General features: G+C 41.5%; 1 protein-coding gene across 1 annotated transcript in view; it reads right to left on the bottom strand.

The window, feature by feature from the left end:
* The window catches only part of CALCRL (calcitonin receptor like receptor), a 227,785-nt gene extending 203,588 nt beyond the window's left edge, over positions 1 to 24,197 (bottom strand). The window contains exon 1 of the mRNA XM_030209336.1: positions 23,937 to 24,197. The gene's annotated coding sequence lies outside the window, so the exon portion shown is untranslated. The remainder of the gene's footprint in view (positions 1 to 23,936) is intronic.
* Positions 24,198 to 24,996: the final 799 nt, after the last annotated feature.

The raw sequence follows: 24,996 nt of genomic DNA, 5'->3' as shown, positions 1-24,996 counted from the left end.
AATGCCCCCTAGGTTGCCCGATTGATGTCCTGGGATGTCAGGGGGACCAGTCTACTAAAAATGCTGGCTCCTCCTACGTCCCAATGACTTGACTTTGGCCGTTTTAGACTTGGACGTTTTTTTTTCCGAAAATGGCTGACAATCAAAGCCATCCAAATCGCAAAACGTCCAAATCACAGACGTCCATGGTATTTTCGAATACAAAAGATGGACGTCCATCTTTTTCGAAAATGACCATCTCCCCGCTTCGGAATTTGGACATCTTTATAAAATGTACACATTCTGACTTAGACGTTTCTTTCAAAAATGCCCCTCCACATCACTGAGATCAGATAAGTATTGTTGATCCTTTGGGGTAGTAAGTGGTTTAGGGTCTATGGGCCCTACACAGATTTGTCAACTTCCCAATGACTTCTATTCAAGCCAATGGAGGAGTGGCCTAGTGGTTAGGGTGGCAGACTTTGGTCCTGAGGAACTGAGTTTGATTCCCGGCACAGGCAGCTCCTTGTGACTCTGGGCAGGTCACTTAACCCCCCATGTAAGCTGCATTGAGCCTGCCATGAGTGGGAAAGCACAGGGTACAAATGTGAAAAAAAAATGGTAACTTAGGGCCTGATGTTTTTAAAAAGCTGTGCTCCTAATTTATGCTTTAAGTTAGGCTCCTAAATCTTTGCCTTATTTTCACCCAAATTTAGGAGCTAGTTTTCAGCTGATATTTCATCCTATTTATTTAGACATGCTTATTTATATTAGCCTTTTGTTTGCCTTAGTCCAAATGTTTTTTCTTCCTGAGTTTATGCATTATTATATTTTTGTTTATTGTAAATGTTTGATTGCACCCTACCTTGAACCATTGCGATTTGGCAAGTTATAAGCTTTGTAAATAAATATATTTGGAAGGATAAAACTTAAGCAGTACATGGCTTGCAAGCTGCTTTGAGCCGTGGGCTGACCCAGGGGCGTAGCCAGAATTCGTCGGGAAGGGAGTCCAGAGCCCAAGGTGAGGGGGCACATTTTAGCCCCCCCAGTGGCGCCGACCCCCCCCCGCCATTGCCGACCCCGCCGCCACCATCAACTTTGCCCCCCCTGCAGATGACCTTCTCGACCCCCCCTCCCGCCGGCAACCAGCTGTCGCCTACCTTTGCTGGCGGGGGACCCCAACCCCCGCCAGCCGAGGTCCTCTTCTTCTCGCAAAAGGCTTCCTTCTGTTTTTGACGTCCTGCACATTGTACGTGCAGGACGTCAGAAACAGAAGGAAGCCTTTTGCGAGAAGAAGAGGACCTCGGCTGGCGGGGGTTGGGGTCCCCTGCCAGCAAAGGCAGGCGACGGCGGGTTGGGCGTGGGAGGGGGGGTTGAGAGGGTCATCGGCAGGGGGGTCCAGGGCCAAATTTACGGGGACCCAGGTCCCCCTGGCCCTACATAGCTATGCCACTGGGCTGACCTAAGCTGGATATTCATTGTCGGGGCATGCATGTCTCCTCCCATTATATATCTGGCGATGTCCACTGACTGGGAAGCTAACTGGGCACTGGCTGATATTCAGACCAGTGCTCAGTTAACTCACCACACAAAGTTGGGACAACTGTTTTGGTGTCCTGAATTTATGCGGTTACACAGCCGGTTAGCAGACTAAATATCACCGCTAACCAGCTAAATTACCACTCCACCCTAACTCTGGCCTGGCCAGCCCCAACCTAACTGGTTAGGGGACGATTGATTAGTGGAGATATTCAGTGGCACTAACCAGTTAAGTGACATTGAATATTGGTGGCTGGCTCAGTCAGTGGGGTGTAAATGGGCAGGAGTCTCTCTTGCCCAGTTAAACCCTTTTGAATATTGATCCCAACATAGGTAGAGAACTGAAAGAATAAAGCCCCTCACCCTTCTGGTGTGCTGGTCTGACAATAAGAGGAATGAAGAGTAACATCAGATATTTCTGTATGGCTGGAGGAGAGGAAATAAGACTGTACATAGTTGGCCACATGTTTTGCAAATACATTTTTTTCTGTTACTTTGATAAGTAAAGGAACAGTACAAGTTTGGTTCAGAAAAGAGATTGTGTGTGGTCTGGAATCTTAAGAGGTGTGTGGATATAAAGTCTGATGCCACTTGCTCAGCCTCCTAGGGTAATTCCCAGCCCTGGCTCTGGTCCCTCAAATCAACAAATAAGAGTATATGCTCCCATTCCCACTGCACCGGGCATCTGCCAAGTTGTACTATAAAGAAGGGGATTACACAGATAACAGCACTGAATATCGGGATAAGTTAAATGCCAGTGGTTAACATAATCTAGCTAAAACTCCAGCTTAGTATGTTTATATGTAACAGAGCAAGAGTTTGTGCTTTAAAATTAAATGAAGATGAAAATAAAATGTATTAGAAGCCAATATTCAATAGAGTTTTAAACCACTGTTAAGCCATGTTCTAGTTCCTGGCAAAATGACTCATTCCAGAATGACCAAAGTACAGGAAATGGAACATAGAATAAAAATGGAACAGGATGAGCGAAGGGTGAAGGGATGTAGAAGAGGAGGGAGAGATAGGAAACCAGATTGTTTTAATGTGGCCTGAGGTTATATATCATGCAATTGTTTACTTCAAGAACTAATGTTCAATGGGTCTCCTGTTGATTAATGTGCTCCTGCCTTACAGTATTGCTGTACAGGATAGTGTGATTCTTCAACCTTGCTTAACACAAAGCACCAGATAGCTAAGTTTGGTAGACAGCTATTGGGCTCATTTTTGAAAGAGAAAGATGCCCATCTTTGACACAAATCGGGAGATGGGCGTCCTTCTCCCAGGGTTGCCGAAATCGACATAATCGAAAGCATATTTTGGGCGCCTTCAACAGCTTTACATCGTGGGGACGACCAAAGTTCCCGGGCACATGTCGGAAGCATAGCGAAGGCGGGACTGGGGCATAATTAACACATGGACGCCCTTGGCCGATAATGAAAAAAAGAAGGACGTCCCTGATGAACACTTGGCCGACTTTACTTGGTCCTTTTTTTTTAACGTCCAAGCCACAAAAATGTGCCCTAAATGACCAGATGACCACTGGAAGGAATTGGGGATGACCTCCCCCTACTCCCCCAGTGGTCACTAACCCCCTCCCACCCTAAAAATGTTTAAATATTTTTTCCAGCCTCTTTGCCAGCCTCAAATATCCTACCCAGCTCCATGACAGCAGTATGCAGGTCCCTGGAGCAGTTTTAGTGGTACTGCAGTGCACTTCAGGCAGGCAGACCCAGGCCCAACCTCCCCCCTACCTGTTAAACTTGTGGTGGTAAATGTGAGCCCTCCAAAACCCATCACAAACCCACTATACCCACATCTAGGTGCCCCCCTTCATCCCTAAGAGCTATGGTAGTGGTGTACAGTTGTGGGGAGTGGGTTTTGGGGGGCTCAGCACCAGTGCCGTAGCGAGGGCGGCTGACACCCGGGGTGGTTCATCGCTGCACACCCCCCCCCCCCCCGGTGCAGCACAGCGCACTCCACCTCGGCGCACGCACGCACCCCCCTTGGCACACGCGACACCCTCCCCCAGAGCGCATTCTTACCAAAGAGGGCAGGCGGGAGGGCCGCTCCGCCCCGAGTGCACGTCGCTGGGAGCTGCGTCGGCTCCACTGGTTCCCTGCTCTCTCTACCCCGGAACTAATTTGTGCAGTGCATGGCAATGAACTCATGCTACCTGATTACCATAGGGTACGCCTATTCTCCGTCCATAGAAACATTTCCTGTACCAATAAGTGAAAACCATGGGACACCTCAGCGTGTTCCATGGCAGTGCTTTTTGGCATGTGGTAGGCACACGCTTAGTAAAAGTGCCTCTAAAAGTACTAATTTACTATGATCAATTAAAGCTTGTTAACAACAAGTGATCAAATGTAATTCCTAAGTTGGTTATATTAAATTGTTGTTATCATGAATATTTTATAAATTATACAAGCATTTATTATTAATTTACTGTTTTATTATTATTGCACATCACTACACTCAGAAATATTTTTGGAATAAAGAGTTAGGCATCAAATCAAATCAAATATGGGCAGCAAAATGCAACTCTTTAAAATCACACTGATGCAAAGCTTTCTCATAGAGAGATTTATAAGCTTGATTTAAAGCTAATAAGTACCTTATTATAATAGATCCTATTTTACCCATATTTATTTATTTTATTTATGACATTTATATCCCACAATATTCCTGCCCATGGGCAGGCTCAATGTGGCGTACAATAGTTAATAAGCAAACAATAGTACAATAGTACAAAGTACAATAGACAAAGTCACAAGTGGGAGAAAGAAATAACTGAGGAGGAAGAGGAAGAGAGGGGAGGTGATAAATTATCACAGAGTGAGCCGTGGGTTAAAAGGGGGTGGCACCTGTAGGGCTCGTGGCGTATGCATTGCCAAAAAGGAAGGTCTTGAGTTGCTTCTTGAAGGTCGGGTGATCTGAAGTGAATTTGACCTCTCGAGGCAGCCCGTTCCACAATTGAGTGCTGAGATAAGGGAAAGAGGAACCATAGATGGTCTTATATTTGAGGTCACGGGGAACAGGGTAGTGGAGATTGAGGTATGAGCGGGCCGACCTTTGGGAGTTCCTGGGCGGCAGGTTTATGAGAGTGTCCATATAGGAAGGGGCATCTCCATATCTCACTATCCAATGTTAAAATGTGTAATGATAACTACATTTATCTGCTGATTTGATTAAGGGGAAGTTATCAAGCTGTACTAGGGCACTAACCCACATTATTTGTCCCTAAATGCTTGTTAAAGAGCTCTAATGAACTAACATTCTGCTGATCCCTTGGACCCTGTCAATTATCATCCAAAATCAAACCTTTATTCCCCAGGGGATTAGGACTCAATATAGAGATCATTGTCATGTGTTGGGGATGAATACTGGCAATAATCAGTTATATGTATCTTTATGGTTATATAGAAATGACATTACACTAGGCTTAATTTTATTAGTCATTTCTAATGAAATGAATTCACAGCCTAACTCCACCTTTCCTTTTCACCTCCTGTTCCCAGGCTTCCTTATTCTCTCCACTGAGGCATGAAAAGGATCTCTCCCTCAGAGTTCCTGACTCACCCTTTCTGTCCATGTTTCATTCTGTATGAAATACTCTCTAAAACAAACAAACCTGGCTTTCCCGCAACCATCCGAGCTGATCTCCCACTCTACTCAGTTTGTCAAGTGTTCTTGTATGATTGACTAACATGTTTGTGCGCTTTATTTTGCAAGAAAAAAAACAGTAGCTGAAGAAAAAAAAACTATTAGTCTATACATCAATAACAGAAAAGACCATTCTGGAACACAAAACTATAATTCTATATGAGTTAATCAATTATTCTCTCAAACAGGATCTGTATAGTTTCCAAAACTTTTATCTAGGGTGGGGAGGGCTGCTTAATGAACTGTGTTAAGTAGTTAACATGTGAATTAGCATGTGGTAACTATTACTGTACTGGCCTGACAGCGCGTGCTATTTCACTGATTACAGCAAAACAGAAGAAACAATCTTTGCAAAAGATGCAGATAGCAAACAAACCACAGCAAAGATGGCAATGAAACAACATACAGTCAGTAAATGGTGGTGTGAAAACTTTAATTCAAAACAAGTCACGACTCGACACGGGCCTGTGTTTTGGCCAATTGCCTGCATCAGGAGTCTATTAAACATAAAATATATGCATACATGTACTGTATATTGGCAATAAAAATACACAAAAGTTATAAAACAACCTAAATAGTGGAGTCCATTTACAAAGAATAAATAGAACACTATACAAGTAAAACTATATTGAGAGACCATAAAATAAACAATATTAAATAAAACAAAAACCATAGAGGGCCAGATTCTATATAATCCACCTAAAAAATTTGCACAGAAAACATTTCTGCCTAAAGGTATTCGATAAGCGACACCAAGATTTAGGCATAGTATATAGAATATAATTAGTTGATATCCCAGCGCCTAAAACTATGTGTCTCCAAAATGTGGTGGTGTAAATCTCTGTATGTAGATTTATGCGCACTGGGCCATATTCTATAACCACATGTGTAAATTTTGGAATGTCCACGAAAAGCCCACTTCTCCGCCCATTGCCACACCCCTTTTGAACTGTGTGCATTAGAATTTAGGAGCAGTTCATTACAGAATATGTTTAGCAAGTTGTGTGTGTAAATTCTAATTATTACCAATTAGTGCTTATTATTGATTGTTAAGTGCTGTTATCAATGCTGATTAGCTTGTTAATCCAATCAAGGGTTCCTTTTACTAAGGCACGCTAGCATTTTTAGTGCATGCTAAAAATTAGCAAGTGCTAAATGCTAGAGACACCCATAGGAATATCGGTGTCTCTAGCATTTAGTGCACGCTAAAACTTAGTACACGCTAAAAACACTAGCACACTTTTGTAAAAGAACCTCCCTAAGTTATACATGCTGTTATAGAATACACCTGGATTTTGGTGCGGATCTCTAAGCATGTTATATAGAATCTGGGAGATAGTATAAAAGGCCAAATCTATACAACTAAAGAAGTATAGATCTAAACAATAAGATGAAAAGCAAATATGAGCAAATGAAACAATAGATAAGTGGATAAAGAAGTGCTAATGTAATTGTGCTCACTTGATTAAGTTATAAGACTATGCACGAATGAAGTAGATGGCTGAGTCCAACACCACAAAAAACAGTCTTCCTTAGAAGACTAGTTTTGTGATGTGTGTTAAAACAGAAACAGTGCATTCTATCAAGTAATACATATTATGCATTGTGAAGAAAGCAGTGCAACCTAAATGCTGTGAAGACCTATACACTAAAACAACATCCATTGTAAACCACTATCAATGTTTGTACCTGATTGATACTCTCAACTAAACATACATTAAGCTGCACAGTGCTTTCCATTCAAAAAAGACGCGTAAGGGAACATAAGGGCTACATACCTGACGCCCCCTAATAATGCTAAACCCAGGATACTGCACTGCAAAGCACTAGCTGGATAATAATCGTTGATGCGAGAGTCACACTCGCTCATGCTAACAGTCAGTCATAACAAGAAAAAAAGAGTTTTGGAAACAGGGAGGAGATTATTGTAAACCTTACAGTGCAACTGAAACTGGCATGCATCAAAACTTCCCAAAGCAAACATTTACCAATAGGACTATACAATGTCATACTCACACTAATTTGAAAAACAACCAAAAATGACTTAAGAGATGCCAATGGTACCTATAAACAGTCTACAAGTTTGCATATACAAACTACATGTAATATAACCTTGCCATAGAAATATAACTCAATTGCTGAAAAGAAAAGTAAAATTGTGTTTAATGCCTTGCACATAAAGTTGTCTCCAATACATTTAATGTAATAATAATAGAAAAACAAAGATGTTGCTGTAGCAAATAAACTAAGCATAAATATTGGTCATCCAAATATATAAGCTATCATAACTTCATGACACTATTGACACATTGCCAAAAGGTGCCCAAAATACTAAAATCATGAATAAAACTTAGCGCTCAACAAGCTACAACAGAATGTTCCAGCCTCCAGCAGGTAAAAAGAAAACAATCCAGCTTATTTTCGAAAGAGAAAGACGCCCATATTTCGACCCAAATCGGGAGATGGGCGCCTAAATCGGTATAATCGAAAGTTGATTTTGGGCACCTCCAACTGCAGTCTGTCGCGGGAATGAACAAAGTTGACGGGGGCGTGTTGGAGGCGGGACTGGGGTGTGTTTATCGGCCGAGGAGAGATGGGCGCGCTCGGCCGATAATGGAAAAAAGAAGGGCGGCAGTAGTGAGAATTTGGGCCGCTTTTTTTGGACCCTTTTTTTCACGAACAAGTCCACAAAAAGTGCCCCAACTGCCCAGATGACCACCCGAGGGAATCGGGGATGACCTCCTCTGACTCTCCCAGTGGTCACTAACCCCCTCCCACAAAAAAAAAAAAACTTTAAAACCTTTTTTTTTTCCAGCCTGTATGCCAGCCTCAAATGTCATACCCAGCTCCATCACAGCAGTATGCAGGTTCCTGGAGCAGTTGTTAGTGGGAGCAGTGCACTTCAGGCAGGTGGACCCAGCCCCCCCCCTCACCTGTTACACTTTTACTGGTAAATGGGAGCCCTCCAAACCGCCCCCAAAACCCACTGTACCCACATCTAGGTGCCCCCCTTCACCTGTAAGTGCTATGGTAATGGTGTAGAGTTGTGGGGAGTGGGATTTGGGGGGGGGGATTTGGGGGGCTCAGCACCCAAAGTAAGGGAGCTATGGACTTGGGAGGTATTTTAATTTTTAATTTTACTTTTTACAAGTGCCCCCTAGGGTGCCCAGTTGGTGTCCTGGCATGTGAGGGGGACCAGTGCACTATGAATCCTGGCCCCTCTCACAACCAAATGTCTTGGATGTGTTCGTTTTTGAGCTGGGCACCTTCGGTTTTCATTATCGCTGAAAACCGAAACCGCCCAGCTCAAATCCGATGCATTTGCCTGGCACCGACCGTATTATCGAAACAAAAGATGGCTGCCCATCTTTTTCAAAAATACAGTCTGTCCTGCCCCTTCGCATACCCGTCCTCGGAGATAGTCGCCCATGGAGAGGGGCGTTCGATTATGCCCCTCAATATATCCCACTACATCTTCCTTAAATGAATATGTCACGCCATTAACGCTTCACAAAACCATGGGAAAACATGTAAATTTAGATACAGGATTATATTCATATTTTACAAATAACCATGTCTGCTTGAAACTTTGCATTGGTACCTTAAACCAAAACGTAGTGCAAAATTACTCTAGTAAACCCAGTGAAATATGAGTGTTTAGGGCTTAAACATAACCCCATACATATGTAAATCACATTTCAAAATTGCCTTACTAGTTGTGGTTGGAAATGCTTCACATCGATTCTTCATTAAAAAAAACAGAACTAAACAAAAACTTTACTTGAAGACTAAAAAACAATTACAAACAAAAAAAAATATGGGTGTAATAAGGAAAAACTTTAGTTAGCACTGATCAAATGAAAGCTACTTCAAACATTGCTCAAAATTGTTTAAAAAATAAATTAAAACAGAATGAAACACTATCGATAAGAAAACAAAATACTAAAAGAACCTTAAAATATTTGCCTACGTAGAAGGGACAACAATGCACCTAGTGTATTTCTGCATTAATATTTGTAACAATAGAATGACACTTGGTCAAAAATAAAGCTGAAAATAAAACCCAATGGAACATACATATCCTTTACATAAAACATATTATTCATGAACATTATTAAAACGTTGAAACCATAGAATAAGAAAGTGATTGAGGGAGGAAGATGGGAAGCGGGGAGAAAATGTAAAATGCGTGGAGGGGCATAATCAAATGAAAATATCTCCATGGGCGTTTATCTCTGAGAACGGGTCCGTGAAGGGGCGGACCGAACCGTATTTTCGGAAAAAATAGACGTCCATGTTTTATTCGACAATTTGTGAGCTGGGCGTTTTTGTTTTTCAGCGATAATGGAAAATGAAAGCGCCCAGCTCAAAAACGAATAAATCCAAGGCATTTGTTCGTGGGAGGGGCCAGGATTCGTAGTGCAGTGGTCCCCCTCACATGCCAGGACACCAACCGGGCACCCTAGGAGGCACTTTTACAAAAACAAAAAAAAAGGTAAAAGAGCTCCCAGGTGCATAGCACCCTTCCCTTGTGTGTTGAGCCCCACAAATCCCCCCCAAATCCCCCTCAAAACCCCACTGCCCACAAGTCTACACCATTACTATAGCCTTAAGGGGTGAAGGGGGGCACCTACATGTGGGTACAGTGGGTTTGGGGGGTTGGACGACTAATAAGCATTAAGCAGCACAATTGTAACAGGTGGGGGGGGGGATGGGCCTGGGTCCACCTGCCTGAAGTCCACTACACCCCCTAACAACTGCTCCAGGGACCTGCATACTGCTGCCAGGGAGGTGGGTATGACATTTGATAGTGAAAATAAAAAGTTGTGAAACATCATTTTTTGTGGTGGGAGGGGGTTAGTGACCACTGGGGGAGTCAGGGGAGGTCATCCCCGATTCCCTCTGGGGGTAATCTGGTCATTTAGGGTACTTTTTGGGGCCTTATTCGTGAAAAAACAGGGTCCAGGAAAAGTGCCCTAAATTCTAGCTACAAACGCATACTTTTTTTTCCATTATCGGCGAAAGGCGCCCATCTCTGTTTGGGTGATAACCATGCCCCAGTCCCGCCTTCACCACACCTCCGACACACCCCCGTAAACTTTGTACGCTTCCGCGATGGAGTGCAGTTGAAAACATCCAAGTTCGGCTTTCGATTTTACTGTGTTATTCGTTTTTGTGAGATAAACGTCCATCTCCCGTTTTTCTCGTTCGATTATAAGCAGGATAGTGACCTCAGTTGTATGATACTCTGTATGTGTCCTTTTTTGCGAGTAATGTACATGCTATTTTATGTTATAGTCAATAATAAAAAAGATTTAAAAAAAAATAGAAATGTTCCAGTAAAGACTCAAGAAATATCACAAAGGTTTTCTCTACATCTCATCCGAGTCCATTAAAACAAAATATATTAATCAATAAATATAGAGTGAAGAGCATAACTACAAGATCATATAAAGAGTTATGACCTAATGACCTGCTTATGTTACAAACACAAAGATATGACAGACATAAGACAAACCTACTTCAGGTACTATAAAATATGGTTGCATTCTAATATGAATTGATAATTAATCAATTTTCACTATTGATATCTCCTTACTTATCATATTTAGGACACTGTTTACTATGCCGCATTATAGGCACGTTAACATCTTTAGCGCGCGTTAACCATGTATTTGTCTACAATATCCCTATAGGCGCCTAAGTGGTTAGCTCGTGCGCCACTTGTAAGCGCGTTAAAAACGCTAAAATGCCTTATTAAACAGGGCCCTTAATGCATTAGTGCCACAATACACCTAGGGATTTCAAAGAAAGGGTCTTTGATCGTGTTCTAAATTCAATCCTTTTGGATTAACTGTATCAAAATCAAAAATGTATCATTGTTCTTCCCTGAGTAGGAGTGTTTCTATGTACCTCTCCTCTTGGTACATATATGTTTAATCACAAAGAACTTCAGATCTTCTAATGTATGATTGGTTTCATACCAATGAGTCACAAGGGGAGAAGATCGGACAATTTTGCTGATGCAGCTATGATATTCAATAAGACATGCCTCAACCATTCTTTTTGTCTTTTCTATGTAGAGCAACTTGCAGACAATAATGCAAATACTTTGCGTGGAATTGCAATCAGTAGAATGTCTAAGTTGAATGATGCATTTCGTCACTGGATGTGGAAAACTATCCAAAACAAGATAGCGGCAGCAAGCATTTAGCACACTTGTTATGGCCTGTAAAAATTAGATCTGGTTGTGATAAGATAGGTAATTCAGTCAGAACTAAACACTCTTTTAGATTCTTGCTTCTGCTGGCTTCTTGTTCTCAAAATAGTTATAGACCTCCAATATGTGCCAATATTAATGTATGATCCTGCAAAAATCTTGTGAAGATTGTGAAAAAAAGGAAAGTGCAAATTACTACTTTAATCTCTCCTGGTCTGAAGTAGGGCCACTCGATCTCGTGTCTGTGCTTTCAGTAAACAATCTTGTATACGTCTTTTAGGATATAAATTATTCAGCCATAATAGTGGCTTTGGTTTCAAAATTATCCAAAACAGTGCAAAGTCTCCTAAGTCGTAAAAATTGGGAGTATGGAAGCTTGGTCTTTAGACTTCTATTGTGGAAACTTCCAAAATGGAGGTACATGTTCCTATCAGTTGGTTTTCTAAACATTGTAGTCACTAGATGATATCTCATTTTCTTAATGAGAATGTCCAGAAAAGAAATTTGATGCAAATCAAACTGCAATTTGAAATGCAAATTCTTGTTACAGGTATTTATCCATCCATGGAACATCTGCAGCCTCTGCATGTCACCCCTCCATAAAATCAGAATATCTTTGATATACCTCTTATAAAAGATGATTTCTGATGTAAAACGGTGATTAGTTAGCTACATAGAGGGGCATAATCGAACGGGGGCGCCCATCTCAGGGGATGGCCCCGGGAAGGGGCGGAGCCAACCATATTATCTAACAAGATGGGCAGCCATCTTTCATTTCGATAATACAGTCAGGGCCGGCCAAATCTCAACATTTAGGTCACCCTTAGAGATGGTCGACCTAAATGTTGAGATCGCCGGACTTAGAGATGGCCGGCCTCTGTTTTCGCCAATAATGGAAACCGAAGCCGGCCATCTCAAAACTGGCCAAATCCAAGCCATTTGGTCGTAGGAGGGGCCAGCATTTGTAGTGCACTGGTCCCCCTCACATGCCAGGACACCAACCGGGCACCCTAGGGGGCACTGCAGTGGACTTCATTAGTTTCTCCCAGTTACAAAGCTCCCTTCCCTTGGGTGCTGAGCCCCCCAAAACCCACTCCCCACAACTGTACACCACTACCATAGCCCTTATGGGTGAAGGGAGGCACCTACATATGGGTACAGTGGGTTTCGGGTGGGTTTTGGAGGGCTCCCATTTACCACACAAGTGTAACAGGTAGGGGGGGATGGGCCTGGGTCCGCCTACCTGAACTACACTGCACCCACTAAAACTGCTCCAGGGACCTGCATACTGCTGTCATGGAGCTGACATTTCAGGCTGGCATAGAGGCTGGCAAAAAATGTTTTTAATTTTTCTTTTTTTAGGGTTGGAGGGGGTTGGTGACCACTGGGGGAGTACGGGGAGGTCATCCCAGATTCCCTCCAGTGGTCATCTGGTCAGTTTAGACAACATTTTGACGCTTGGTCCTGAAAATAAATGGACCAAGTAAAGTCGGACAAATGCTGTCAGGGCCACCCTTCTTCTTTCCATTATTGGCCGAGGACGGCCATCTCTTAATCACACCCCCATCCCGTCTTCGCTATGCTTCTGACATGCCCCCTTAAACTTTTGCCGCTCCTGCGACAGATTGCAGTTGAGGGCGGCCAAAATCGGCTTTCGATTATGCCGATTTGGCCGCACCTGAGAGAAGGGCGCCCATCTCCCGATTTGTGTCGGAAGATGGGCGCCCTTCTCCTTCGAAAATAAGCAGGATAGAGGTCTGCAATGTCAGGCCCATTGCAGGTCCCATTGCAGTTCCTCTTATTTGCTGGAAAAACTCTTTCTGGAAAGTAATGTAATTCTGTGTCAGTGCCAAAGAGGCTACAGTCAAAATGAATAAATTCAGAATTTGTCGATGCCTATCCTTGTCCTGCAGTGTGTTCTCTATGATTGCTAAGGCCTCTACTTGCGGGATGTTCATATACAATGCTTCTATGTCCAAAGTTACTAGAATAAGGTCTTCAAGGTCTCCATTGAAATCTTCCAGTAAGTTGATCACATGGGTGGAGTCCCTCACATATGACTCTATCAGAGGAACGAATGGTCGAAGGAAAAAGTCCACAAACTGCGGTAACTGTTCTAGAACGGATCCACTCTCTGAAATGATTGGATGTCCAGGCGGTTTATCTAAACTCTTGTGTATTTTTGGTAGAATGTAGAAAGTAGAATAATAGGATTTTGGACCATCAAAAAATCTTTTTATTTTGGTGTAATATATCCGGCTGCGAAAACCAATTGGATGATCTGACTGATCTCCTTCCATAGATTCTAAGTGGGGTCCTCAGCTAGTCAGATGTAGTATTGAGTGTCATTTATTTGCCTTTTTACTTCTTGTACATCCTGATCTCTGTCTTGGATCACAATACCCCCCCCCCCCCCCTCTTTGTCTGCCGGTTTGATCACAATACTCATGTCCTTTAAGAGTTTGTTTAGAGCTTTTTGTTCTTCTAATGTCAAATTATGGAAGCTTTCCCATTTCTTGTTCTTCTCTATACTTCCTATTTCTTGAAATACGCATTTGGAAAAGGTAGAAATCACAGGGTCCGGTGGACCTGGCAGAAACCATTTAGAGTCTCTTTTCAATATTGATTTATCAAGACTTGGAGTAGATTGTTTAGAAAAAAAATACAAAATCTGTAGTTTTCTGTCAAATTTATTTTTACTGCTCTAATTGCCTCCTGTTCATGTTTGATCTATTCTTACTGTAAACCACCTTGAGTGAATTCCTTCAAAAAGGTGGTAAATAAATCCTAATAAATAAATAAATTGTATTTAGGTGTAGGAACAAATGAAAATCCTTTCCTGAGAAGATGTATTTGTTGGTCAGCCAAAGCATTATGAGCAGGGGCATAGCCAGACCTCAATGGGGAGGGGGAACAGAGCCCAAAGTGGAGGGGAGGCACATTTTGTCCTGCTTCCCTGATGCTGCCCCCTCACACTGATGCCGCCACTGCCAAATGACGGTAGTGTCACACATGTCAGTTTCACTACAACAAGCGTGCATGGCATGACTGAGGAGAGCAGGGCAGGCAATGTGGCGAGACCAGCGTGGTACAAATGCTTCAGCTGGAAGGGATTGGGGACCCCCGCCAGCCAAACAAGAGGCCCCAGAGCCAATTTGGGGGGCCCAGAGCCAATTTGGGGGGCCCAGGCCCATGGCCCCCTGTAGCTATGCTACTGATTATGAGATAAATTAATAATAGGAAACAGCGTGGTTGAATGTATCGGTCCCTGCCTCTCACTCATCTTCTGGATGGATAAAATGGTCACACAGGTTGCTGACATTTGTAATCCTGACTGTAGTTCTGGTCCCTCCTGCGGTAACTGGGCCTCTGTTCTAAGGGGTTGTACCCACTCCTGTCTCCATGTTGGACTTCTTGTGGTAGAATATTCTCCCCCCCCCCAAAAAAAAAAAAAAAAAAAAAAAATCTGGATGTCTCTAGTGTTAGCGCACGCTAATTTTTAGCACACATTAAAAATGTTAGCATTCCTATAGTGCAGCTTAGTAAACAGGGCCCTCAATGCAGATCTTAACGGCGCCTAACTTTGTACCCTAATTACTGAATCTAGCCCATAATGTGCTATATTAACAGTTATTGCGTGGTAACTGTATCCAAGTTAACTATAAAGTGCTGTCTCTTCCTTTTCTCTGCGTCATTCCCAGTTAGCTGTTAATGCAGAAAGTAGTGTGTAATGACTATTAACAAAGTATTCCACATTAACTGTTATCACATAATTGATACATTAACTAGGAATGTGCCCTGTAAAACAATAATTGGTTTATATTCATTTAAAATTGATTTTTCCAGGTTTTCATGCTTCTTTGATATTCTTTTCACCCATATTTTTAGGTGTGCATTGAATTGCATGCAATTGATTGTAGTTGCAATAATTCATAGGTATATATGCATATGTGATTTGCATGCCTTTTAAACACAGTTCACTAAACAGGCTTTTGAGTGATGTATGTATGTCATCAGAATGGGGAAAAAATTATTGATAAATATGGGCACATTTGTTCATCCACAAAGAACTTCAGGGCTAAAACAGTGTCATAACAAATAAAACCTTTCTTCCCAAGGGTAACATTCCGCAACTTGGTACAATCAATTGTACTAAGCCACCTAGACTATTGTAATGCAATCTATGCGGGATGCAAAGAACATATCATAAAGAACTCCAAACTGCTCAAAACACCGCAGCCAGACTTATTTTTGGAAAAATGAGATATGAAAGTGCCAAACCTCTACGTGAAAAACTACATTGGCTCCTGATCAAAGAACGTATTGCCTTTAAAATCTGTACTCTAGTGCATAAAATCATCTACGGCAAGAACCCGTGATACATGACAGACCTCACTGACCTTCCAGCCAGAAACACTACAAGATCAACATGCACATACCTAAACCTCCATCACCCAAGCTGCAAAGGACTTAAATATAAATCAACGTATGCATCCAGCTTCTCCTTTATAAGCACGCAACTATGGAACGCGCACTACCACACGCCTTGAAAACAATGCACCACCTATCAAACTTTCGGAAATCACTAAAAACTAACTTATTCAAAAAGGCATACCCTAATGACCCAACTTAAATGCCTCGATCCTGCAACACAACGAAACTAATACTCGAACTGGTCACAACTCAACCTTTCCTCCTTATTCCTGATGTGTCTGTCATACACGAACCTTCTACATTGTCACTCTGTATCTGTTATACCGGAACTGGCAATCGCCATCACGGTTATTATGTAAGCCACATTGAGCCTGCAAATAGGTGGGAAAATGTGGGATACAAATGCAATAAATAAATAAATAAAAATAAAACGAAATGTTCCAGAAGAGTTGAAAACCATTCTCTTTATAATCATGGGACCTCTGGAGTGGATATTTGTATGCATGAGGGAGAAAAAAAGGCGAGTACAGGGTCAAAATACTGTTTGCTGACTTCAGAACTATAATTTTTCTTTAGCAGCATTTTTATGAAGGTCCTTCACCAACACAACATTGTAGTCTACCCTCTGCAGGTGTTTCCTGCTTTCGTGTGATTTTTGTTATTTTTGTCAATGTTAAAAGAACAGAACAAAGTGTTATAATATGTACTTCTGGTCTCAGATTATTTTTAGAGAAATAATCAATCATAACTTTGTGATGAAAAGTAGATGACAAAAATACCTTTATATTTGATTAATACCTCTGGAAGCATGTTACAGTAAATTATAAGGGAAAAATACACTTCTGGAACTACTTGAACATTTACTTTAGTGTAACAGAATAATAATTATACCTTAAACCTTAAAGGACACCCTGAGGTATGGCATATTTTCAAAGCACTTAGCCTTCCAAAGTTCCATAGAAACCTATGGAACTTTGGAAGACTAAGTGCTTTGAAAATATTTACAAATCTATGTGGGCCTGTTACAAAGGCGTGCTAGCGTTTTTAGTGTGTGCTAAAAATAAGCATGTGCTAAATGCTAGAGATGTCCATTTATTCCTATGGGCGTCTCTAGCATTTAGCATGGGCTAATCATTAGTGTACGCTAAAAATGCTACCGAGACTTTGTAAAACATCGCCTATGTTAGGCACTCAGGCATCCTGCAGTAAGTGCCATTTTAGCACGCTAATTCAAGTGCTAAAAATGTTTCAAATTTTTTTTGGAGGGGGGCATTTCAGGGGGCATTCCTATGCTAATCTGTTAGCACAGCTACTTTACCATACATTAGCTGGTTAGTGCAGGATTAGCATGTGAGCCCTTACCGCCTACAAAATGGGTGGCAGTTAGGGCTCATGCATTAATGTTTGTTAAGACCATTAATACAAAATATGGAAAATTGTCCATTTTACAGCCATAGCAAAAATGACCTTAGCCTGTAGAAAATATCCGCACAAGGCCACGCTAAGACCACATTTTGCCACAGCTTAGTAAAAGGGCCCCTGGTGTTCAGATACCATATGGATTATGTTACAGGACAAGGGTTTTTAATAATATTTTCTCAGATTATTTTACTTATGTGTGATGAATACTGCAATAGATTATTATTATTTTTTTTTTGGGGGGGGGGGGGGGGGGGTTGTTTTGGGCCTTAGACTTCATTCCTTTTCTTTGGGCTTATTATTATATTGAAAGTAACTGTTACCTATTAATTACTTTCACAACAACCTGGAGTTTGTTCCTCTTATTTTTAGCTGTCCACCCTTCTCTCTTGTCGAGCCTGGCTATTGCACTGGCAGTCCTCAGTCAGGCACCAGTCTGTGACTCCCTTGGAAAGCTGGTACATAACATAATAACAGAGGGGTCCTTTTATGAAGGCATGGCAAAAAGGGGCCTGCGCTTGCATCAGCACGTGTTTTTGATGGGCGCCTAGGACCCTCTTACCACAGCAGATAAAAGGCAGGCCTTTGCTTTTTTCAAGAAATGGCCGTGTGGCAAGTGAAGCATTTGCCATGCGGCCATTTCGGGGGGGGGGGGGGGGGAGCACTTACCGCCACCTATTGAGGTGGTGGTAAGAGCTCTCATGCTAACTTGGCAGTAACTGGACAGCAAGTGGCATTGCCCGTTTACCATCAGGTAAACATCAGCGCTACATATGGTGAACACTGGGGGTGGGAACTACTGCTGGGCTGCTGCGGTAGCCCGGCGGTACCTCCCTTTTAGCGAGCGGTAAGCCTGCGTTGGGCTTACCGCTGCTTTGTAAAAGGACCCCATAGTAAATGACAGCAGATAAAGGGGCCCTTTTACTAAGCTGCAGTAAGCACTAATACGTGATTACCGCAGGTTAAAATGCATTACCGTTGGGGTGCACTCAGGCATTCCGCAGTAGTTTTGGAATTTTATGCGTGCTTTCCACACATAAAAAAATAGAATTTATTGTGTAGCGCTGGGGCATGTCTGGGGGCAGAGAGTAGGTATGTTCTGCACTAATCGGTTAGTGCAGCTACATTGGCGCATGCTAACTGATTAGCACAGGATTAGTGCATGAGCTCTTTCCACCTAGAAAAAAGGTATTGCAATTGCTCACATGCTAATGGCCATGTGCTAATGGAAAATTTACGACTAGCTTGTATTATTTTAGCACAGGTCCTATTTTATACATTGAGACCTAATTACTAACAGTAAAATAAGACCTCAGGTACTCATAACTTTTCCCTTTGGTACCAGCTTATAGAATATCAAAAAGCTGGAATATTGGCATTTACATGTGTACAATCACACATATGTGCAAACATACCAGTATCTTGGTCATTTATATGCATTCTTGGTGGTGAAATGGTGGTGCCCTTTTCATGGAAAACTTTAGTGCAGGGGTTCCCAACCCAGCCCTCAGGATGAACCAAGCCAATCAGGTTTGATATTCACAATGAATATGCACGAGAGAGAATTGAATACAAAGGAGTCATTGCATGCAAATCTCTCTCATGCATATTCAATGTGGGTATTCTGAAAACCTGACTGGCTTGGTGTGTCCCGAGGACTGGATTGAGAACCCCTGGTTTAGTGAATAAGACCCATATAAATTATTTCAAGTTTCAAGTTCAGCTTTATTTGATATACTGCCTTGCTGGCAACCCATCTAAGTAGTTCCCAATAGAAACAACATTTTAGATACAGTGGAGAGGTAGAAATAGAGCTAGTGAACAACAATTCAAATAGATTTGGGAAATAATAGATTAAAAAGATCACTTTGCCATCATACCTATCCATCCCAGTGCATCAGCCACTGCATCTGCCAATGTCAACCTATGTAAATCAAGAGTACAACACTGTTCATGAGCTTTTTGGAAAAGATAGCTCTTGAGAGATCCTTTGTACTTCTGGAGTGAGATTTCCAGATGCAAATATGAAGGGATTCCATTCCATAGCACAGAGCTGGTAATACTAAATATACCTTCAAATTCTATATATGGCACTAGGAGTTGCGCATACAACTTAGCTGAATAACAAGCCAATTAGCACCGGTAATTGGGTCCTCACAATCAATTACTGTGGCTAATTGGCATTAATTAAAATTTACATGTGTATTTTTACACATCCAGATTTGCACATACATTTTATGTGTGGGTGCAAAAGGGGACATGGCCATGGGAGGGTCATGGCAGAACAGGGGTGTTGCTATAGAATAGAGGGGATCTGCACCTAATTTAGGTGAGGGGATTTACACCTGGATTTCATTGGTTTAAATGGTCATATCTAAATGTAATTGCTGCTCCCGGCCCTAAGCAGTATTCTATAAATGGTGACTAACTTTAAGCACTGTTTCTAGAATAGCACTAAGTGGTATTTTTAGGTGCCGTTTATAGAATTTAGTTCATAGTGTCTTGGAAGGTATCTAAAAAGACATGACAGAAAGATGGGGCATGCAATAGACTCTCTGGTGAGATGAATGAAGGGGTCATGGGGTAAAGTATGGATCAGGGACAAAAAAGAGGATATCCTGAGTGGTGAATGTTATGTATTAATACTAGGAGTGGTCTAGTGGTTAGTGCAGTGGACTTTGATCCTGGGGAACTGAGTTTGATTCCCACTGCAGCTCCTTGTGACTCTGGGCAAGTCACTTAACCCTCCATTGCCCCTGGTACAAAATAAGTACCTGAATGTACTATGTAAACCGCTTTGAATGTAGTTGCAAAAACCTCAGAAAGGCGGTATATCAAGTCCCATTTCCCTTTCCCTATTTGAGATTCTACCTGGAATGTTGCTACTATTGGAGATTCTAGATGGAATGTTGCTACTATTGAGATTCTGTTGCTACTATTTGAGATTCTACATGGAATGTTGCTATTGCACTAGCAACATTCCATGTAGAAGCCTGCCCTTGCAGATCAGCAACGCAGCTGCGCAGGCTTCTGTTTCTGTGAGTATGACGTCCTGAGTTTGATTCCCACTGCAGCTCCTTGTGACTCTGGGCAAGTCACTTAACCCTCCATTGCCCCTGGTACAAAATAAGTACCTGAATGTACTATGTAAACCACTTTGAATGTAGTTGCAAAAACCACAGAAAGGCAGTATATCAAGTCCCATTTCCCTTCCCTTTCCCTTATGCAGTGTTCTATGGGCAGCCAGAGTTCTCTTTTCAAGAGAGCCGAAAACATGATCAAACTTTTTTTTTTTCAGTGATCACTTTAACATAGCAACATAGTAAATGGCGACAGATAAAGACCTGAACGATCCATCCAGTCTGCCCAACAACATAAACTCATTTTACATGGTATGTGATACTTTATATGTATACTCGAGTTTGGTTTGCCCCCCTGCCTTTCTCAGGGCACAGACCGTAAAAGTCTGTCCAGCACTGTTCCTTTACTAAAAGTTTTGAAGCTAATGTTGAAGCCCCTTAAAATTTACATTCCAGCCCATCCTATTCAGCCATGATCAGGGCACAGACCATAGAAGTCCGCCCAACATTGGTTTTATTCTCAAATTAGCGGTATCACCACTCAAGCTCCACTAAAATCCATTCCTTCTAAACAGGATTAGCAGCAATGTTTTCTATGAGTTGGAAGCATCTGAACTCCCTAGCGCAAATTCCTTTAAATAGGGCATTACAGTGGTCTAGATCTGAAATGACTAGTGCATGAACCAGAATTTATAACACCCTTAGTTCCTAAATTCCAAATTGATGGGCCGATGCTCAGAACTCCTGCGGTAAAGCCAACAGCACATAACCTGGACCGCCGGAACAGATCAGAAAACTAGCTCACCAATACTCAAAGGAAATGGTATTCAAATTACATGTGAGCAATAAAAGCAAAAGCATGGTAGGAATGTGCTTGATGCACGTGCAGAAGAATTTCACAGTAAACTCAGCTCATGTGTATGCGCCAGTCAAACCCGAAAGTGAAGAATACATTGGCACCTGTTTTCTGCACCTTTAAATATAAGCATTTCATTTTTTTTTGTTACTTGGAAGGCTTATATTTAAGTGGAGAAAACAGGAGCTGATATGTATTTTCACTTTTCAGTTTGCTCTGACTCACGTGCATTCATTTCTCACTACCTGTGCATAGGGGCTTACACAGGTTTCCTCCTGCTTCCAAATTAAATTTTATAAAAGGTAGATTAAAAAAAAAAGAAATGTGGGAAATCCTCTCTTCAAACATCATAACACCTGCTCCATGCTGGCATTAAATTTTCAGCTGTAAGGACGGCTTTGTTTTGTGTGCTATTCTCTGAGCATTGGGAGGGAATACTAAATGACATCATTAACATCTATTTGACTACATTTGCATGCTATTTGCACTAATCTTTGGTGTGCACATTGTCTCCCACACTAGGACCCTTTGAGCATTCCGCACTCACTAATGATGGTGCTAGTCTGGCGCTAATCGCCTCTAGCGCCAGTGTTAGGTTTTGAACATCAGCCCATGAATGAACTAGGCAAGGTTTAAAGAAACATTTACCAACAAAAGATATAAGGATAGAAAGTGTGACAACCAAGATTTTCGTAATTTTGAGAGTGGGTATCTCTGACTTACCCATATTAATGAATTCTATAGATTTATTTTTCTGAGTCCTACAAAATAAGAATACTTTTGCTTTAGCTAAGTTAAGCTGCATCCTATTTTCCTTCAGCCAGCTGAAGATGGTTGTCAATTTAGAATTGAGTAGCCTGAGATCTTGGGATTGATAGGTATTGACATATACATACAATATATGTACCAGTTATAACATACTTTAAATGGATAGTAACATTATAGTAAGATCTCATTTGGGGGTTAGATTTCAGTAACCTCTGTATTACTGAGTAAGAAAACTAAGTTCTGTTTCTTTCCCATAGAGGCTTCGAATAAGGCAGTGTGCTGTGAGCTGTTCCCTTTTATTGATATTGTGAACTTTCCTCTATGATTGCTCTTTAATGTCACTCTTTGTAAACTGAAAATCCATTTTCCTTGGAAAAACATAACTCCTTTATAGGTTATTGAAAAATAACTATAACGAGCAATATCTCTAGTGTTCCATATATTTTCTGACCTCCAAAATGCTCCTTTCCAAATGGCAATGTGCAGCCACCTGTCATGATAGCTGAAAACTAAAAACAATACTCAAAGGGCAGAACCTCCCAATATAGCTGAAAAATAAGACTCCAAGGACTTCCAAGAAAGCTTCTATTTTAAAAGACAATAGATGTGTGAGAACAGCACAAGTGAGCCATGACCTGCCGCTTATGAACAGGCATATCTCTCTAGGCACAAGTGATAGAGACTACATGAAGCCCTTTCTTGAAATCATAGGTACCATTTCTCTATGAGAGAATTAATTTGTTCCGTGCAGCTAAAAAGAATGCACTGCAACATTTCAGAAGACAGAAATGATATCTACATCCACTTGCCAAATTCAAGCTTTTATACTGTGTCTACATGCTGTACCAGCTGTACTATACTATACAGTTGTAGTATTATATTAATACTAAAGTGTGATGATAGTATAGATTCTGCAGCGTTTTTTTTCTAAATAAGAAATAACTATGTAGCATCCTAGACTTGTCAGGTTAGTTTATCCAAATTCAACTAGCACTTGAAATATAATGTAGATTAATCTATACACTGGAACATCTAGACCAGATTCTTTAACAAAGATTGTGTGTTAATGGCCTCTTATACTATATTATTCATTACACTCAACAGTTAAATTGCTTATTTTACCTGGGTCAACAGTATCTCTTAACCTCTCTCTCAACCTATATACTCAGTTCTCACTATTTCATCCCCTTTCCTGAAAGTGTAGTTCTTGTCACATTTTCCTTTACCAAGTTTTAATTATTATAAACAGTTTGCCATTGCCCATTAAAAACGGTGTATTAAAACGAATAAACCGTATCCCATAAACAATATCACACAGCCCCAGGGCATAAAGAAGTGAAAGTAATACTTATGATCATTTGTGAAAAATAAACTAACTCAAGCTTTTTCCTCTTATCCAATCAATAAAAGCAGCGTGGGAGCTCTCTAAACATACGGTGCCTGTGAAGATGTCAGGGGGGGGGGGGGGGGGGGGGGACAAACAAACAAACCCTGGCGTTCATGTCCCAAAATCGGGTTAATTAGTGCTGGTGAAAACTTGAGAGTTATTCTTTCTCTCGTTTTATTCTGTGTAGATAAAAGCCACTGCCAATGCGATAGGATGAGAGAGCTCATGGGAGAAGCTGTCCAGCAGAGCCTGCCTTTCAGAAAGCCAGTTATACTAAATCCTACTTCACTCAGAAATAATAGTTTCATGATATGCCATCGGGTAGGGGTTGGTGCTTATTTAATACTACAGTTCTATATAGAACGACCTGAAGCCAGCATCAAGAAATTGTCATATGTGCTAATTTTAGTGCTGTATTTGCAGAGCCTCCTATAATCCCCCTGACCTTTCATTTATCCATCGCACGAGGAAACGAAAGACACTCCTCTCCTACTGGGAATAATTGTTAGTCATGTCAATAAATAAATAAATAAAGCCTCCCGGGCAAATCATCAGAAGCCCTTAAAATCAAAACGGCTTTCTACTTACCAGCCAAAGTTTCCATGAAAAAAAACGTTTGAAATCAGTGTTGGGCACTGGAGTTTTGATATCCTGCCTCGGAGATTTGAAGAGAGCCCTCTCTTCCCACGACAAAGTGGGGAAGACAAGAGAGAATCCAATCCGAGCCTATTTGCTGGGTGTAATCCAGTTAGCGGAAAGTTGGAGTTAATGCAAGGGTTACGCTCTCCTGCTGCAGATTGTGAGTTTTGCACTGAATAGCCTTGGCAGCGTTTGTTAGATTATAAGTAATCCAACAGCGAGGAAACATCCGATCTTCCTGTTACATCACTCTGACCCCGCCTGCAGCTGGTATTAAATTACTTTGCTTCTTAAATAGTACACCCCAGGAAAGCAGAGAATCTCTGTTGTTTCTGGACAGGGTCTATGCTGGAGGCACGCTGAGCAGGCATGGCTCATGTGCTTTGTTGCAAAGCTGCTTTGCTTTCACCTTCCCAGACCTCTGTTGCAACTTGTCATCAAGGTAGAGCAGCGTAGCTGAAAACAAGTATCTATTTCACAAGGCAGTAAAATACTTGTCTTTTAAAGGATGCCAGCTTACTGAAACATGTCCATCCTTACACGGATTCCGGAACAATAAAAAAAAAAAAAAAATACAGAAAGTGAAATATCCAGGCAGATGGCAGAAAGAGCAATTGTTCTGTTTGGAATGTGGAACAATACAGCACATGTAGCTGTGGTGTCTGGCTCAACCTATAGCATTTTTGCTAGTCTCCTCACCCTCCTCTCCCCCCCCCCCCCCCCCCCCCCCCCATCTTGGTAGATAACTAGAACTATGCCAGTCCCTCCGTTAGATAATTATTGAATTTGTTTGCATGTGTTAAAAGCTTCCAGTGGGTAAAAGAAGAATATGAACTGTTATTATTGTGTTTATATATATATATATATATATATATATATATATACACACACACACACACACACACATACACATTGTGTACTGTTGGGTTACAACCAGACAACCACCGCTACTCACCTATAATTCACTGGTTTGTAATGGTTAGCATCAGGGGCGTAGCTGCTATGGGGC

The sequence above is a fragment of the Microcaecilia unicolor genome, chromosome 7, assembly GCF_901765095.1.
Source record: "Microcaecilia unicolor chromosome 7, aMicUni1.1, whole genome shotgun sequence".
Taxonomy (NCBI): Eukaryota; Metazoa; Chordata; class Amphibia; order Gymnophiona; family Siphonopidae; genus Microcaecilia; species Microcaecilia unicolor.
Note: the sequence above shows the minus strand (reverse complement) of the source record. Positions and strands in the feature narration are given on the sequence as shown.